The sequence below is a fragment of the Thamnophis elegans genome, chromosome 3 (genome assembly GCF_009769535.1).
Source record: "Thamnophis elegans isolate rThaEle1 chromosome 3, rThaEle1.pri, whole genome shotgun sequence".
NCBI lineage: Eukaryota > Metazoa > Chordata > Lepidosauria > Squamata > Colubridae > Thamnophis > Thamnophis elegans.
The window spans coordinates 37,906,173-37,924,667 of record NC_045543.1 but is presented as its reverse complement, the minus strand read 5'-3'; positions in this window follow the sequence as shown (position 1 = coordinate 37,924,667).

Genomic DNA, 18,495 nt, shown 5'->3' with positions numbered 1-18,495 from the left:
ACAGATAATTACTGTACATTCATCACCCATTTCAATAGGACATTAAGGTGGGATATAATCATAATAATCAATGAATGAACAAAATTCATTGATTATTATGATTTATAGCTCATCTTTATATCCATAGGATCGCCTAAGGATTGAAATGAAAATAATAAAACAGTGCCTTCGAAGTCATATCAAGGTGGTTCATAATGGCTCAACAGTATTAACAGTAACAGGGATCTAGGTGTTCTAACAGACCGCAACGTAAGTGTGAACCAGCAGTGTGCTGCAACTGACAAAAAGGCCAGCGCAATCCTAGGCTGCATCAACAGAATGATTTATCTGTAAGCCGCTTAACATCACTGTGAGCAATTTATAAAGCCTACTTTATAAAGTAGGATTTATAAATTGTCTAAAACAAACAAACAAGCAAACAAACAATGGATCGCATCAAGATCACAAGACGTGATAATATTGCTTTATATTACACTAGTGAGGTCAGACTTGGAATACTGCTTTTGATCACCACAACACAAAAAAAATATGCTGAGCCCTAGAAAGTGTGCAGAGAAGTGCAACAAAGATGAAAAGGGTCTAGAGCAGTGTTTCTCAACCTTGGCAACTTGAAGATGTCCGGACTTCAACTCCCAGAATTCCCCAGCCAGCATTCGCTGGCTGGGGAATTCTGGGAGTTGAAGTTCAGACATCTTCAAGTTGCCAAGGTTGAGAAACACTGCTCTAGAGGCTAAATTATATAATGAACAATTGTGGAACTAGATGTGTCTTGCCTACCAAAGAGGATTAGAGAGGACATGGACAGGGTCTTCCAGTACTGGAGGGGCTGTCATGGAGAAAAGGGGGTTGAGTTATTCTCCAAAGCACCTGAGAGCAGGACAAGAAGCAGTGGGTGGAAGTTCATTAAAGAGAGCTCAAAGAAGTAAGGAGAAATTTTCTATGAGTGAGAACAATTCATCAGTGGATTGGTTTGGCTCTTGGGGTTGTGGGTGTTCCGTTCACTAGAGGTTTTCAAGAATAAACCAGACAACCATTTGACCAAGATGGTAAAAGGTTTCCTGCCTTGAGGACCTCTGTGATCCCTTTGAGTCCTATGAGTCTGTGCTCTAATTCTTTCAAGTGGCTTGTGGGCCTACTGTATTCATTTACAAAAGGAGTGAAGCTTGTCCTGCTGCAGTTTGGGAGAAAACCTCTTCTGTCACCCTGGTCTCCTTCATCTACTGCAGGGGCAGTGCAGATTTATCTAAAGTTGCTTCATCTTCTGTGGAAAAGAAAGCTAATCCTCAGAATATGTCACATTCAAAATAATACTCACTTGGCTGACCAGTTTGCATTGTCCTTGTTGGGATTTTCCCATTTTGTCTTCTTTGTAGGAGCTAACATGAAAATAGTAAGGTGTGTCATGTAGAATTGGGGAAGCAGGCGTAGGGAGGAAAGCTATCTTGATTCTTTTCTCCTTTTCAGTTAAACTCAGTAGTAGTGATCACTACCCCTTTTATTTAGTGATGACCACGACTGTATATTTACTGGCTATCACTCCCCATGGCACAGGGCCAAGATATGCCCCTGTCTCCAATGGTCTCTGCCCACCCAACAAGATCATATAGGAACAGTATGTTCTGAGTCCTTTCTATTAAACTTCCATCTTGTGGGACCCAGGAAACGTGCCTTCTCTGCCACTGAGTCTGTCCTGCAATTGGGATAATCTTGATCCAGCTGGGCTTTAAAAACCTTGGGCTCTTCCCTTACAGGAGCCCTTGGTGGGTTATGTGAATCATTGTACCAGGAGCTACAGGTGTTATAATGGTAGTCTTTCTTCCTCTGGTTTGTTGGATTGCTACTACTGAGGTCTTCTTTGCATGCACTCAAAGTTGTTAAATTAATCATCCCTTATACATTGACTGAGTAAGCAAGGGGAGAAGAGAGGAGCAACGGCTGGTTTGCGGCTCATTGCTGTGGCATTTAGAAAACGTCACGCCATCCGGCAGGTTGAGAAGAGCTGACAGACCGGACAAGATCGCTTTTCGAACAGACTGGGGCTGCTCTCCGCTGCTCTCCGCTCTCTACTCTGGCACGGAGGACCGGCAAGGTTGAAAGAGGCGCCGTCACGGAATAAAGCATAAAGGATTAATATGAAAACTTTCCTGGACGATCGGGCAAAGAGGAAGATATGACCAGCTTGTTTCGTCACTTCGCCCATTTTCGCTTTCGACATTCAGTTTTCAATTTCGAATATGACCATCTGGAAACGTCGCCTATGGGTTCTCCTGGGGGCAGCAGCCGCGCTCTGTGTTGCGAAAGGTAAGGAGAGTCTCCCTTTTCTCGCCCCGTCCCCCATCGTTATTCTCCGCCTCCGGGCTCCGACCTTGGCTTGGCTGTCCGGAAAGGAGTCGTTTCCAGCGGGGCCTTCTTACAAACGAGCCTCTCCATTCCGGAAGAAGTGATTTGATAGGAGTCCCTCCATATAGGCCAGTGTTTCTCAACCTTGGCAACTTGAAGATGTCCGGACTTCAACTCTCAGAATTCCCCAGCCAGCGAATGCTGGCTGGAGAATTCTGAGAGTTGAAGTCCAGACATCTTCAAGTTGCCAAGGTTGAGAAACACTGATATAGGCGACCTAGGCAGCCTCCTCGGATGCCAGGTTGGATAGGGCGCAAACTTTGACGAAAAAATAATACAAATATGTTGGAGGGATTTTATGACACACCCCAGGCGCCAAGTCGCTCTCTGCCGCTCTAGGGCTGCCCTTGGCGGCAAGGCAAACTTTTTGAGTCTTTCCGTTTCTGGAGGACTAAAAAGTTCCCAAAGACTAAACCCGGAGGGCACTAACTCTACCACTGATAACGCTCTCCCCACAGCAATTCTGGAGGGCCGATAACAAAAAAAAAGGTCCCATATGAGCTAAGAATACAAGAGGCCATTGAAACCACAGCTCATGTTCTCTTCTCTGAAGAGCAGTTTCTATCTGATTAATAGGATACAGTTTCTTTGAATGTAACTAAATTCTGCTTTACTGTCTGTAAAGTAAGGCAGATTTAACCACTGTTATTCTGTTATCTCAATACTAACTACACATTACTTGTTCTCTCTGGTTTATTTTATTTCAGTGTTTTAATTTTTAATTTTGGTCTGTGCCGTAAAAAATATCGAAAGACCAAGCGTCCATTTTCTCCTAATGGTAAGGGAGGGGACAGGAAAAGAAGGAAACGGCGAGAGTTCAGGGTTGCGACTTCGTTGCAAGTGGCTTGTCTTTTATTTGTCGAGACTTCCGCTGAAAACGCTTAGGAATTGTGTTAATAGCGCCCACCGTTAATGCAGTTACCGTTTATTTACTTTTCATCACATTTGTTCCCTAAACTATCCACATTGGCTCGATTCACTCCATCCTTCAGGTTAAAACGCTAGTTTGTGAGACGGATAGAAATCCACTTTATCCTTAGCTGCCCTGGTCTTGCTTTCTCTTCCCAATCTTAACGAAACAACAGCCGCAGCTATAGTGTGGCGGCAAAATAATTATTGATTGAAGGCTACCCAGTAAACTTCGGGACTGGAGGATGTAGAACAAGAACAATGGACTTTCTCTGGGCAATTTAGATAACAGGAACTATGCTGCATCACACCATGTCCAACCAAATGCATTTGGTAAACTCCAGAAAGCAACAACCCTCTTTCCATCATTGGGTAAAGGATTTCAGGGTTTAGTGACCTTAATCTAAACAACAGTTGGCAAAGAAACATCAGAAAATCTGTGTCTAGTCTAGACCAAAGTCACTAAACCTTGAAACAATACATATTTACTAACCCTGAAAGCCTAACCAGTGTACAATATCTCCTATTGTCCACCTCCAACAACTGAAGTTTAGGGCGTGCTACTGTTGGAAGAAATGTCCTTCTGGGTTCGGCTCCAAGTGGGGAAAAAGACACTGGAGACATGGAGGCTGCTTGGAAAGATGGTTTTAATGGACAGGACCACATGGCTTGAGTCCTGAACAGAAAAGGTGATCACATGCTTCAATGTTGGTGGAGAAAAGAGAAGGGAAGGACTGAGATGCTGAGTCCCTGGTTTTATGCCCTCTCCGGCCTTTGATCTTGAGCTTGTATTCTGATTGGTTGTCAGACTTCCAAGGGGCCATGCAGGGGAAACTCTCTAGGCTGTGTTTTGAATCCAGGTTTGGTTGAGTTCTCAGATGCCATGTGGGGAGTTGGGTAAAGGGCCAATATTATCATGCCTTAATCCCATCACTCTGGAGCTGAAGGGGAAAACTCTTTATTATGTAAAGTGGACTAGCTCAGGCTTTAATGGCTCATTGAAAAATGGGGATGGGGGCAGGAAGCTGCAGGCAGCTATTCTGTCTTTTAAAATATGTTTCTTTCTTTTCACATCCAGAGAAATATTCTGCCTTTTCAATATTTCCTAGGATATTTCATTTTTCTGGGAGAGAGGCTGGGTGATAACTTCCTACACTACTTTGGATGATTTGACATTATTTTCATATTTATATTCTGCCTTTCACTCAGAAATATTCATAGCACTCCATACTCCTATCTTATCCTATAGCCACTAAGTCAAGTAGGTTGGGATAGTGGCAAACACTAAATCCTCACACTAGCTCATCCATTTTATTTTTAATGCCATTTTATGGTTAAAAATCAACTGAAATAAAATGGTCTGGACTAGTTTATACTTATAAAGTGCATTTTTACTGAAGGGAAAATAGGAAAATCCCTTCCAAATTTGCTTTCATTAAGAAGAACTTTATATTTTAGCTGCAATAAAAATGATTTTAAAATGTTTTATGATAGAAACTTTGTTCAGTTGCTGGTACACAAAAGTTGGATTTATTTAAATCGAAGTAACTTAATTGATGGTAACATAATCAAATAACAAAAAAAGTTCTGCTTTCTCTTGTATGTCAAGTGGATTTTATAATTTTGTTAATGTATTGCTTACTTATTTATAACCTGCCTTTATTATTTTTTATAAATAATAATCCATATGTAAGGCTGAATTTAATTATAACTATTATACTTAAAGGACATAATAAAAAAGTTGACTTCTATATGTGTTATTTATTATTAAAGGTACATTGTAAATTAAGAATATCTGATAATTTCTGCTTTAAAACACTAAATTAGATTACTTGCTTGAAAATTAATTTCCTAGGAGGGGTATCAACATGTCCTTTGTGAAGTTTCACTGATTATATGAAAATCATTTAATTAATATTACTTTAACTAATAGTATTGTTAATAAGAAAACAATACTAATGGAAAATATATAAATTTCGCCTTTAGGATTAGGGACTGGTATGGAATTCTACAGAGATCTCAAAAGGAAAAAATTGGGCCCAGTTGACCTTCCATCATTCATCAACACCCTTTTGATCCCCAAACATCTGATGATTCTTGCCTTTGGATAATCCCAATGGCTTTTGGTGATCAGTTCTAACCACTTTGCAGAACCCAACTAGAAGAACTTAGAAGCAAGGATTTGACTCACTAAGCAGAACACTTCCTAAGAAGTGTCAGTTGTTTTAGATGAATTGAGTTCAGGCTTTTCTAGCACATTCTCCATTTTCTTTATCACCCAGAATTCAACATTTACAAGAAACGCTAGAGCGTTTGAGTGGTGGGACTTCCCCAAACTGCTCCAAATTACTTTCTTGGTTTCAAACTACTGCTAGAATAATGTTTATGTGTTGTAACTACAGGGTGGTTTTTCTGATTTATCTAACCTGTTATGACAGTTATTTAAAACTGGAAAGTTTGGACATTATTTAAGATGCTTTTAATTGGTTTAGTAGTACAAGTATTGCTGTAATATGAAGAAAAATGTTTCTCTAAGGAAGAGAAAATAAATGCCCACAGCATATCTTTTTAGTTCAATAACGGATTATATGGGATATGCTAGTACTATATTAACCTAGTACTCCCACTAGTATTAGTAGGTTAGGAATGAATCAGAATAATGTTCCTGGACAGGAGAAAGGTACGGGAAGAAGGAAGGGAAAGAGAGGAGGAAGGAGGAATGTAGAGAAGGGAGAGAGGGAGAAAGGAAAGGGAAAGGAAAAAAATGGAAGGGAGAGGAAAAGGAATGAAAGAGGGTAGGAAGGTAAAAAGGAAGAGTAGGAGCGAAGGAGAGGCAAGGGAAGAAGAAGGGGAAGGAGAGAGGAGGAAGGAAGAAAGTAGAGAAGGGAGAGAGGGTTGAAAAGAAAGAGGTAAGGAGAGAAGGATGGAAAGGAGAGGAAGAGGAGGAGAGAGGGTAGGAAAGGGATAAGGGAAGAGTAGGAGTAGGAGAAAGGTAAGGAAGAAGGAAGGGAAAGGAGAGCAGGAAGGAAGAAAGTAGAGAAGGGTGGAAGGGAGGAAAGAAAGGGGAAAATAAGGTGGTGTTATAACAGGAGGAAGGGATGGTAAACAAAGCAACCCAAACCGTATATTATAACCTATTAATGAACTAATAAATGTATAAGAATGATCAAATGTTAAAACACCTGTAACCAAATGACATGCTATATGTGATGATGGGATTTTCTTCTGTTTTTTTTGTTGTTGTTGTTTTTTTTCATTGTTGTGGGTATGTGTTGTTATGTAACAAAAAAAATAAACTAAAAAAAAAAAGAAAAAAAAAGAATAATGTTCCTGGGTCAGCAGAAAGAGAAAGGTTTGCAGAAAGTTGTTACAAGAATTTGTCCAAGCCGTAAAGTTTTGAAAATGGAAAGTGAAAGTGTACGTGTGGGTAGACCATCTTCTTCAGATGCTAGCCCTGTCCCCTAGTGAACTTTCTTACCATATAAGGATTCCTAAGTCAGCAAAGGGGGGAAAATAGAACACCTTCTTGGAAAGCAGAAGTAGTACACTGGGAATTTCAAGTGTAGTAAAAGTCCCAGAAGAGGAAGTGAAACTCCAAGAGAAGAAGCAGAGAGAGACTCAAGTGAAAAAACCCTTAAAGGAGTGAGAAATTCCCGAGAGAGAACAGGGGAGTGAAAAGCCAAAGTAGACAAACGTGTTTGTGGGGGGCTCTTTGGTGCTCTCTGAGCGTGGTTCTTTGTTGCCGACATTTTATTTCCCAACTAGGTAACATCATCAATGAATCATCTAACAGTGATGATGATGCCTCTTTGGGTAATAAATCACCTGCAAGAAAACAACCAAGCTCAGAAAGCACCAAGGACCCCACAGTTCAAATCTGAGTTACAAATGTTCTCTTCTATTGGTACAAACATGTTTGGTATTTATAGAACAGTGTGACATTGTCTCAGGTAACAAAACTTCAAAATATTTTGAATTTTTTTATTGCTAACCTTTTTGTCCTCACATGCCAAAAGCATGTGTGCTACAGCCCCACATTCCCCTGCCCTTCTCATGCATGCATGGCATAGACCCCAAAATTAGCTGGCCGGCGGGAGGCGTGTGTGCATGCATGGAGGAGCTGAGCTGGGGGTGACAGCTCGCGTGCTCGCAGAGAAGGCTCCATATGCCACCTGTGGCACACATGCCATAGTTTGCCATCATGGCCCTAGAATCTTACAGGGTATATATCTACTAGGTTAGACAGTTATAGCTTTAGTTTGGCGAGGATTCTGTCTATTAGGTGTAAGCCAGTGATGTCAAACTCAAGGTGGGACAAATCCGGCCCACGATGAGATCAGATCTGGCTCACGCAGCCATCCTCGAAACTGTAAGGGACTGGCCCACATTGCTTCAGCACAGCCCATCCCATTCTGACAGACATGCATGCGCACAGGAGGTGGTATGCGCACAGGCCAGTTCTCCACTGCATGTAGGACCACAAAAGTAGTCTCTGGGACTACAGTAAAAAAAAAAAGTTTCCCACAGACTATTTTTGTTGCCTTGCACATGACAGCAGCAAATGGAGCTGGAAAGCAGGTTAGTGAAAGGATGTGGCTGCCGTGTGTGTGTGAGAGAGAGTTTGACATGGGTGGCCTGGCTGAAGGGCTCTCAGGTAACTTGGTGCCGGTGGGGCAGCTCTGCAACCCCTGCTTTGCTTCGTCCTCTATGTTTGTGTGTGTGTGTGTGTGTGCGTGTGCGTGTGCATGTGTGTGTGTGTGTGAGAGAGAGAGGGAGTGTGTGTGTGTGTGTGTGTGTGTGTGTGTGTGTGTGTGTGAGAGAGGAGAGAGAGAGAGAGGAGCGAGAGAGAGATGAGAGAGAGAGAGAGAGAGAGAGAGAGAGATCCAATCCAACCTCAGAGTGTTATACCAGGGATGGTGGTGGCAGTGGCAGTACTTCAGTGCCTGGCCGATGGGCGCTTCTCACTTGAGGATGGGGAGGATCTGGGGGATCCTGGGGAATCATCAATCCCCATTTGTGGTGCGGTGGACAAGGTGGAAGGCAATCTCCCCCACCAGACCAGACCAGCCTGGTGGGAGTGGAGTCGGAAACCGAGTGGCAGCTGAAGGCACACCGGCTGTAGCTGTCCCGCCCTTTGCCTCGCCTCACCTCACCCCTTGGGATGAGCCTCTCACCCCCCCTCCCTACTGGAGACTCCTGGATTCCCTCCCCAACCCTGCCCGGCCACCACATGCACCACCCACGTGAGCAATGTCAAACTGCCACACCCCCGGGCCATGCCCAGTTGGCTGTGACCCACTCCAGCCATGCCCCTGGAGGACAACCACATTGCTGATCTGGCTCTCAATGAAATCGAGTTTGACATCCCTGGTGTAATCAAACAAAGAATTGTATTTAATGGATCTCACTCTCATCTTTGGGCTTAGGCCTGAGAACATCCTTTGAATGCTGATAACAGAATTGGGGTAGCTGAAGCTCTGTTTGTATTCATTAGCTGATCATAGATGGCATTATTATCTACCTAAAAGAATAAAATTCATAGACAAATATTTTTCTACACAAAGAATAAAGAAATGAAGTAAATCCAATTCACAAGAAGGGCTTTTAGTGCTGTGTTTTACTTATCAGTTCTGAGAACTCAGGACACCGCAGTTCTCTCTTCCCATAGTTAAGTCCTGTTTCCCTTCTATAAGGGAACCGATTCAAAACAGGACTTACGAAGTTCTGCCTTCTCATCATCACATTTTCCTGACAACCCCCCCTCCCTCTTGATCTTGATTGTATCCCTCTGTTAAAGCAACATTGCATTGCTTTTTTGGCTTCCACCCACACAGTTGCCTCATATTTAATTGGCAAGAGTCAATGTGCTCTTCTCCTACTTCTTATTTTTGTCCTGTTATGTTCAGCATTTCAGAGTTCTCTATTGTATCCATGATGGCCTTTGTATATTCCTCCCATTTTACCTCTTGTCAAAATTAGGCAACTATTGTCTTTTTGGTACCTTCCCATCTTCAGAATTTAAAGCCATTGAAACAATCCTGCTCTTCTGAAGTTCTGTATGCAGACCTGACCCTTCTAGTACCTCTTATGTTTCATTTTACAATTTCTGGACTGCTGGTCTATTATATGTAAGCGGATGTCAATGCACAACTTCTTATTCCCTTTCTGCATTTTTACAATATGCTTAACTTAAAAGCATAAAATGTGATAGCCATGATAAAGCTGATGATCACAGGCAGCTTATTTTCTATATTTCTATTTCTTTCATTGTAGATTGCAGTAATCGTATATCCACAGCTGGTGTTGAAGGAGAAGATAGTGTTTTGTCACCATCAGTTGCAGGTGATGGCAAGCTAACAAGAATTTTGTGGAAGAAAGGAGAAAATATAGTGACTAGCTACGGGTTCAATGTTCAGTTTGGAAATGAAACACAAAGACTGAGTCTTGATTCTTCCTCTGGCAATTTGCTCATCAAAACTTTTCAAAAGAGGATACTGGAAATTACACAGCAGAACTTTTCATTGATGAGAAAATTGAAAAAATATGTTTTCATGTGAAATACTAGGTAAGTAGCAACAGATAGATCATATACTAAAGAGGCATAAAAGTTCTACTTTCATTTTAAATTAACATTACATGAACGCTTATATTATTACAGTGTAAAGTAACATGCCATATTCTGTACTGGTGTAACTATAGAAATGAATATTTGAAATTGTAAAACCCAAAATAATTAAATAGAAATTATTCACTTTGGTCAAGTCTTTGTGTACTGACCTGCTCACTTCCATGCACATGACGGTAGTTTAGTGGTTTTATTGCCCAGCAATTCCCTTTAACAAATACCCAGAACTGTCCAGCCAAAAGCAAACCAATGCTAGTCTACAGAGCAATGAGCAATAGGTCCACAAGATTCATTGTTCCCAAACTTCCCAAAGAAGATAAGTACACCAGGCAAATTAAATCCGCAATAGAGGTAAGGAGGCAAGAAGAGTCCAGAGTCCATAAGGCACAATACAAAGCAAGGCAGGAATCACAAGGACCAGGAAACACGCAGCTAGGAAATGAACCTGTTGTTCCCAGCATTGCTTTCATCTGTCTGCTGTGCTAAACAGCTTCTGGTGGATCCCATCAAGAGCTACAAGACAGAAAACCACTGGAGAAAAAACTGTTCTCATCTCCATTCCTAACTATTCATTAGGTCTGAAAACAATGATTGGCTGCAGTTTCAGGTCATTTTCATGGGTTTGGGTTGCAACAGAAGCAGCCTTGTACAGAACAGTTGGACATATCCAAAATTGTGTATTTATCAATTTAGACACTGCCCATCTCATTCTCCAAATGACCCAGGGCAGTACAGATAAAACCATATAAAAGAGTTATAATTAAAATAGAATTAAAATGAAATGCATTTTGTCTTTGAAATACCAATTTCTACCAGGTATTGACTTTATCTGGTTTCTGAACTACTCATTTCAAGGTAATTACACTATAGTCCTGACACTCTCGCCCACAGTCCGGTGGAGACTCTGGCTGCTGCGTGGCACTCGGCAGCGTCGGAGGCCCTCGACCGGATTGCGCCACTGCGGCTCCTCCGAGGCAGCGGATCCCGGAGATCCCCTTGGTTTACCGAGGAACTCCGGGAGATGAAGCGCCGGAGGAGATGCCTAGAGCACCGTTGGAGGTCCGATAAGTCCGAATCGAACCGAGCAATGGTAACCACCTGCACCAGGGAATACACCAGAGCACTTAGGGCAGCAAAAAGATCGCACATAGCTACCCTGGTTGCATCCGCTGAGTCCCGTCCAGCCGCCCTGTTTAGGATAACCCGCTCCCTATTGAACAAAAGGGAGGCGGGGGAACCCTTGCAGGGCAGGGCTGAAGAGTATGCCCAATTCTTAGCGGACAAAATTGCTCGGTTTCGGTCGGACTTGGACTCCACCCCCGCAGTTCCAGCCGAGGCACAGGGGGACCAAGTAGAACAGCTCTGGGTTGAGTTTCAGGACGTTACCCCCGGGGATGTGGACAAGGCCATGAGAGCTGTAAGTACCTCCACCTGTGTTCTGGATCCGTGTCCCTCATGGCTGGTTACGAACTGCAGTGAGGTGACACGAGGCTGGATCCAGGCGGTCGTGACCGCCTCCCTTCGGGAGGGGAACTTCCCCGCCGCACTGAAAGCGGCGGTGGTGAGACCCCTCCTGAAGAAACCATCTTTGGATCCAGCTGTTCTTAATAGCTATCGTCCTGTCTCCAACCTTCCCTTTTTGGGGAAGGTTGTTGAGAAGGTGGTGGCCTTTCAGCTCCAACGGTCCTTGGAGGAAGCAAACTACCTAGACCCCTTCCAGTCAGGCTTCAGACCCGGTTACAGCACAGAAACCGCTTTGGTCGCATTGATTGATGATCTCTGGAGAGCCAGAGATGAAGGACATTCCTCCATCCTGGTCCTCCTTGACCTCTCAGCGGCTTTCGATACCATCGACCATGGTATCCTTCTGCGACGACTGCGGGGGGTGGGAGTGGGAGGCACCGTGCTACGGTGGTTCTCCTCCTACCTCTCGGACAGGTCGCAGTCGGTGTTAGTGGGGGGGCAGAGATCGTCCCCTAGGCCCCTAAATTATGGGGTGCCTCAGGGTTCGGTCTTATCCCCCCTGCTATTCAACATCTACATGAAACCGCTGGGAGAGATCATCCGCAGGCACGGGATTAGATACCATCAATATGCGGACGATACTCAATTGTATCTGTCCGCCCCGTGCCAACTCAATGAAGCGGCAGATGTGATGAGCCGGGGTCTTGAGGCCGTTATGGACTGGATGAGGGTTAACAAGCTTGTGCTCAACCCAGAAAAGACCGAGTGGCTGTTGTGTTTTCCTCCCAAAGATTTGACTAATATTCCAACACTCAGGCTGGGGGGTCAAATTTTGCACCCCTCAGAGAGGGTTCGCAACTTGGGAGTCCTCCTGGATCCACAGCTGTCATTTGACCACCACTTAACGGCTGTGACCAGGGGGGCATTCGCCCAGGTTCGCCTGGTGCGCCAGTTGCGACCCTACCTGAATCGGGAGGCTCTCACAACAGTCACTCGGGCCCTTGTGATCTCTAGGCTGGAATACTGCAATGTGCTCTACATGGGGCTGCCCTTGAAGAGCATCCGGCGGCTTCAGCTAGTTCAGAACGCAGCCGCGCGAGTGATTGCGGGTGCACCTCGATTCACCCGCATAACACCCATCCTCCGCGAGCTGCGCTGGCTGCCTGTCGATCTCCGGATGCGCTTCAAGGTGCTATTAATCACCCATAAAGCCCTACATGGCAGTGGATCTGGATACTTGAGAGACCGCCTTCTGCCAATTACCTCCCTGCGACCAATAAGATCCCATAGACTAGGCCTCCTCCGTATTCCATCGGCCAGCCAGTGTCGGCTGGCAACCACAAGGAGGAGGGCCTTCTCAGCAGTAGCCCCGGCCCTTTGGAACGAGCTCCCCGTGGAGATTCGTACCCTCTCCACCGTCCAAGCCTTCCGCATAGCCTTGAAGAACTGGCTCGCCCGTCAGGCCTGGGGATAAGGATAGTTACCCCTCCCGAATGATGAATGTATGTTGCCTACCATTTTATTACATGTCTTCTATCTTGATGTTTGTGTTCCCCCCTTCCCAGTTTTATGTGAGCCGCCCTGAGTCCCCTCAGGGAAAAGGGCGGCCTACAAATTCTAATAAAACCAAACCAAAACCAAATAGCAAACATCAACATTACTTTCTGTAATTTGATGATATAAAATTAATGTTATTAAAAATAATCAAGCCTAAAAAATTGTGACGCACATTTGAATAAAATGTATTTTCTTTTGGTGATTACATCAAACGCCAGGAGACTGTTGAATACATTTTTTACATATAAGTCTTAATTGTTTCCTTCACTAATAATTGTTTTTTTTAATGCCCGCCAGAAAGTCGTGCAGTTAAAATAAGCTACCTGTGACATTTAGGTCTCGGTGCCATCTTAATAGTTCATTAAAAAACAAAATCATATGCAATGAACAATTTTATTTAACCTGATGATCAAAGTCTTTGTCCACACAATCCGATAATTTAGAGTTTGAAAACACTTTGATCAGGAGAGAGGCAAAGGACATATTTTTATTTGAGTAGAAAATGAGTCCCTGTTCAAAGAAGTGCACATGTGTGTGTGTTTGTGTTTGGCTAAAACCTAATTTAAATGAAGCGATAGAAATATTGTCATGTAAACCTTATATGTGTAACTCAAACTTATTTTTTATTTATCTCTTCGTCCTTCTCTTGCATCTTCAGTACAGCCTGATATAAACTGCACTGTTAACGAAGATATCATTCAATTGAACTGTACAACAGCAAGTCAGGATCTACCTCTGAGATACTTTTGGGAATATATCAGAAATGAAGAAATGGTCTATGTGAAGGATTCGGTTGTTCAGCTTCAGAGGAACTCAAATCATTTCCAGAAAATTACATGTTACGTTACAGCTTTCAATTCAAACGCCAGCAATTCCTTCAATTGGAGTGACTGTATTAAACCAGTAGAAGGTAGGCTTTGGGATTATTTATGGATAGTCTTTGCCTTAAAACTGTAATAAATACTGGAAACTTCATTGTTCAACAGTATGGTCATTAAGTCATGTGACTGCACCCAATTTTATGACTTTTTTGCTGCAGTCATTAAGCAAATCACCGCAGTTATTAAACGAAACATCATGTGACTATGGTTTGTGATTTTTCTCTGTTAGCTTCCCCCATTGCCTTTCCTTGTTGGAAGCCAGCTGGGAAGGTCACAAATGACTGCGGGATGCTGAAACTGTTGTAAATATGTGATGATTGCCAAGGACCCAAATCACAATAACATGATGACAGAATGCTATGACAGTTGTATGTGCAAGGACCAGTCATAAGTCATTGTTTTCAGCACTGTTGTAAAGGTCAGGTTAGATAGTTCTCAACTTATGACAACAAGTGGGGTCGGAATTTCCATTGTTAAACAAGAAAGTTAAGTGAATTATACCCAATTTGGTGACTTTTTTTTGCCACAATTGTTAAGCGAATCACTGAGGTTGTTCAGTTAATCACGAGGTTGTTATGTAAATCTGGCTTCTCCCATTGACCTTGCTTGTTGGAAGCTAACAGGGAAGGTCACAAATGATGATTACATGACCCTGGGACCCTGCAATCAGCATGAATACATGCCAGTTGCTAAGCAACCAAAATTTCAGCATATGACCAAGGAAATATTGCAATGTGAGGACTGGTCTTGAGTCACTTTTTTCAGTGCTGTTATAATTGAATGGTCACTAAAGGAATGTTTGTAAGCCAAGGACTTATCTGTTGTCTATGGTTTCTTTTCCAATTTATGAAATGACTGACATTTTGGAAATGTTCAGTCGCTAAATATTCATTTCCGACAATAGCAAGGACAAGCTGCTATTTAGGCTAAAAGAAAAGAAATAAATGAAGAATGTAAGAATCTAAACGGAAAGGGTACTTTAAAAGGGGAGGGGCTTCATCCAATAATTGAGGCTGCCATCTTGACCTGTTTGCCTCCCCCTTTCACATGGATGCTGTAGAATTAAGGATCTAAGCTTCAATAGAAAAAATATTTCTTAACCTTCAGAACTATGGCAAGAAAGATGTAAAATGGAGCAAAATTCACTTAACAATGGTCTTGCTTAACAACCGAAAAGTTGTTTACAATTCAATTCTGATCATAAGTCAAGAACTACCTGACAACAATTTAGATTCCCTGGAAGACAGGAGGAGGACTCAGCACCTAAATAGTCCCTTCTAATTCTATGACTGTAGGAAACAGATTCCTCATCTTTGTTTGAATTATCTCATTTCAATTGTTATGTCTGTTTCTTCTATTATTATATAACCTGAAGATATTTTCCCTCCTTTTATATGTATACATTATTGTGTTCATACCTGAATAATTGTTAATTTAATATTTTGGGACAAGTTTTATTCTGTTGTAATATAATTAATACTTATGTATGTTGTCTGGAAAACTTGAAAGAATCAGCAAAAAAAGCTAAATTTAACATTTTGGGCACATGCACATGAGGATGTTTTCTGATTTTAGATGACTTTCAACATAATATTTTCAAATTTGCTTTTTAAGAACCTGATCATCAATCAAGAAGTAGAAAATCTTTAATTGCACTAATAATAATTCCAGTTCTAATATTATCTGCCTACTACATACGTAAGTGATTTTTCTGCAGTTAATTTTTCTTTTACTACTCTTTTTCTGGAAATAAACATGGAATTCTGAATTTTGTTCTGAGTTCACAGATCCAGACACATACAGACAGCTAGCAAGCAGAGGAAAAGCTGCTTAATACTGTGTAAACATAGGACAAAGTACTATACTTACAAGACTGTCTCCATACATTTTGTAAACATATTTATCTAGAGTAACCAAGTGTAAATTATGTAATGTATGCCTTAATTCTTAGAACTTAACTAAATGATTTAAATTTCTGCTGCTTTGCTTATACTACAAAACTCTTTCACTGTTTCACTTCCCTCTCCACTTAGTTCTGCCACTACCTAGAGTTCAGACCTGCATTTTTCTCTCTGCTGGCTCTTTTCTGCAGATTCTTCTTTGACTTCAGCTGCCTCAGGCTCCCTCCTGATTCTACTCTTTGACTATGGTGTGTCTGGCTTCTGCTTCCTTTGCTACATGTCCCATCTGATCAGCTCTCCTTATTGCAACATCTTCTGTCAAGCTTAAAAGAAATCACCCTTCCTTCTGTCTACCTGGTGTAATTGTTGCTTTTAGTTCTTTCTTTGGAAACCTACTGTGTGAACAACTTGAAAGTAATTCTAAGATGTTTAAACTTCCCCTCTCCTTCTCTGCAAGTACCTACATGTTTAAACTGGGTGAGTGACAGACCACTGCAGAGAAAAAATATTGACAGTGTCACATAGCATTTTTTTTTCTGATTCAAGGCAGTTCATCTTTCCATGTACATCATGCGCCAATGAAAAAGAACCTGAAATGTTTAAGAATGGTATACTAATGGAATTAGTATTGGAAACAAGCCTCTGAGTTCCCATATTCTTTTGGAAATATTTTTATTTAATTAATTCTTCCAATGTTTACAACAAGAATTTTACCTCCATATGTGTGTTTGTGTGTGTGTGTGTGTGTGTGTGTGTGTATTTAAAAACCATAAGCACCAAAATCCAAGGGATTTCTAAATTGGGGAAGCATTCTATGGTTCCCCTGTTGTGGTCAGGCCACTCCTTGGTAACCATGAGTTTTTCTGGTGCAGTCCTCCCCCACAGAGGGGAGTTGATGTCTATTATGCTGCCGGAGGCTTGTGGGGTTTTGGATGGGGAACAACAGACTTCAGTTCAACCTTAGCAAGACTGAGTGGTTGTGTTTGGGAGTTATCAAGTTTTGAGAACCTGGTCTGCCACAAACAGACCCGGTACACAACTGGGGAGATCCTTCTGTTCAATGAGCAGGTGGTAGTTGTAGCTAAGAGGCCTTTTACACAACTTTAGGTTGTGTGTCAGAATAACAGAGTTGGGAGGGACCTCGTAGGTCTTTTAATCCAATTGCCTGTACAATTAGAAGACGTTGTACTATTTCAGACAAATGGCTGTCCAGTCTCTTCTTAAAAATCTCCAGTGATGGAGCATCCACAACTTCTGGAAACAAGTCATTCCACTAATTGATTGTTCTCCCATCAGGAGATTTCTCCTTGGTTCTTGGTAGTTTCTCTTCTTGATTAGTTCCAACCATTGCTTCTTGTCCTGTGCTTTGAAAAATAGGTTGACCCCCTCTTCTTTGTGGCAGCTCCTCAAATATTGGAACATTGCTATCATGTCACCCTGGTCCTTCTTTTCACTAGATTAGACAAACCCAATACCCGTAACTGTTCTTCGTGTGTTTTAGGCTTCAACCCCCTAATCATCTTTGTTGTTCTTTTCTGCACTCTTTCCAGGCTTTCAACATCTTCTTTATTTTGTGTGGACCAAAACTGGATGCAGTATTCTAAGTGTGGTCTTAACAGGGCATTATAAACCAGTATTAACATTTCACATGATCTTGATTCTATCCATCTGTTAATGTAGTTCAGGATTGCATTGGCTTTTTTGGAGGCTGCAGCATGCTGCTGGCTCATATTTAAGTGTTTGTCATGGCTCAGTAGTTAAGGACATTGATCTTATCAATTGCTAAGCTGATAGCCTGGGTTCAAGCCCCAAGCGCTGTGCAAGGAGTTCCCTTTCCTGCTCCAGCTCCCACCCACCTAGCAGTTCAAAGGCATGCAAATGCAAGTAGATTAATAGGTGCCACTTCAGTGGGAAGATAACAGTGTTCCATGTGCCCATGCTGGCCACATGAGCATGGAAATATCTTTGGACAATTCTGGTTCTCTCTCCCAAGAAATGGAGATGAGCACTATGCCCTAGAGGTGGACATGACTTTTAGCACTAGGACTCCAAGATACCTCTTGCAGTTGCCGGTTCACCAATTCTATACCTGTACATTTGGTTTTTCTTGCCTAAGTGTAAAACCTTACTTTTCTCTTCATTGAATTCATTTTATTAGATAGGGCACAATGTTCAAGTCTATTGAGATCATTACAGATCTGGAGCCTAAGACAGAACTTTAGGGGTACTCCACTGCTTACTTCCCTCCGTATAAATGTATTTCCCTTAAGGACTACATGTTGAGTGTGGTTTGTCAGCCAGTTACATGTCTATTCCACATTTTTCTAGCTTACCAAGAAGTAGGTTGTAGTCTACTTTGTTAAGTGCCTTACCGAAATCCAACTATACTATGTCTACAGCATTTTGCTGGTCCACTAATTTCATTATTTAGTCAAAGAATGAAATAAGATTTGTTTGACAATGATCTCTTAGCTTCTAGCTGTAGCTTATAACTTTACTTTTTTACATATCTTTTGCTTGATTATCTTTTCCAGTGTCTTCTCAAGTATTGAGGTCAGGCTGATTGGTCTGTAGTTTCCTGGATTCATTTTTTCCATTTTTTGAAGATGGAACTACATCAGCTCTTTTCCAGTACTCTGGTAGTTTCCCGGTGCTTTATCTTTGAAAGATATGGTTTAATGATTCCAAGATTATGTCTGCCAGCTCCTTCAGAACTCTGCAATATAATATAATCCATCAGATCCTGATACTTTGAACT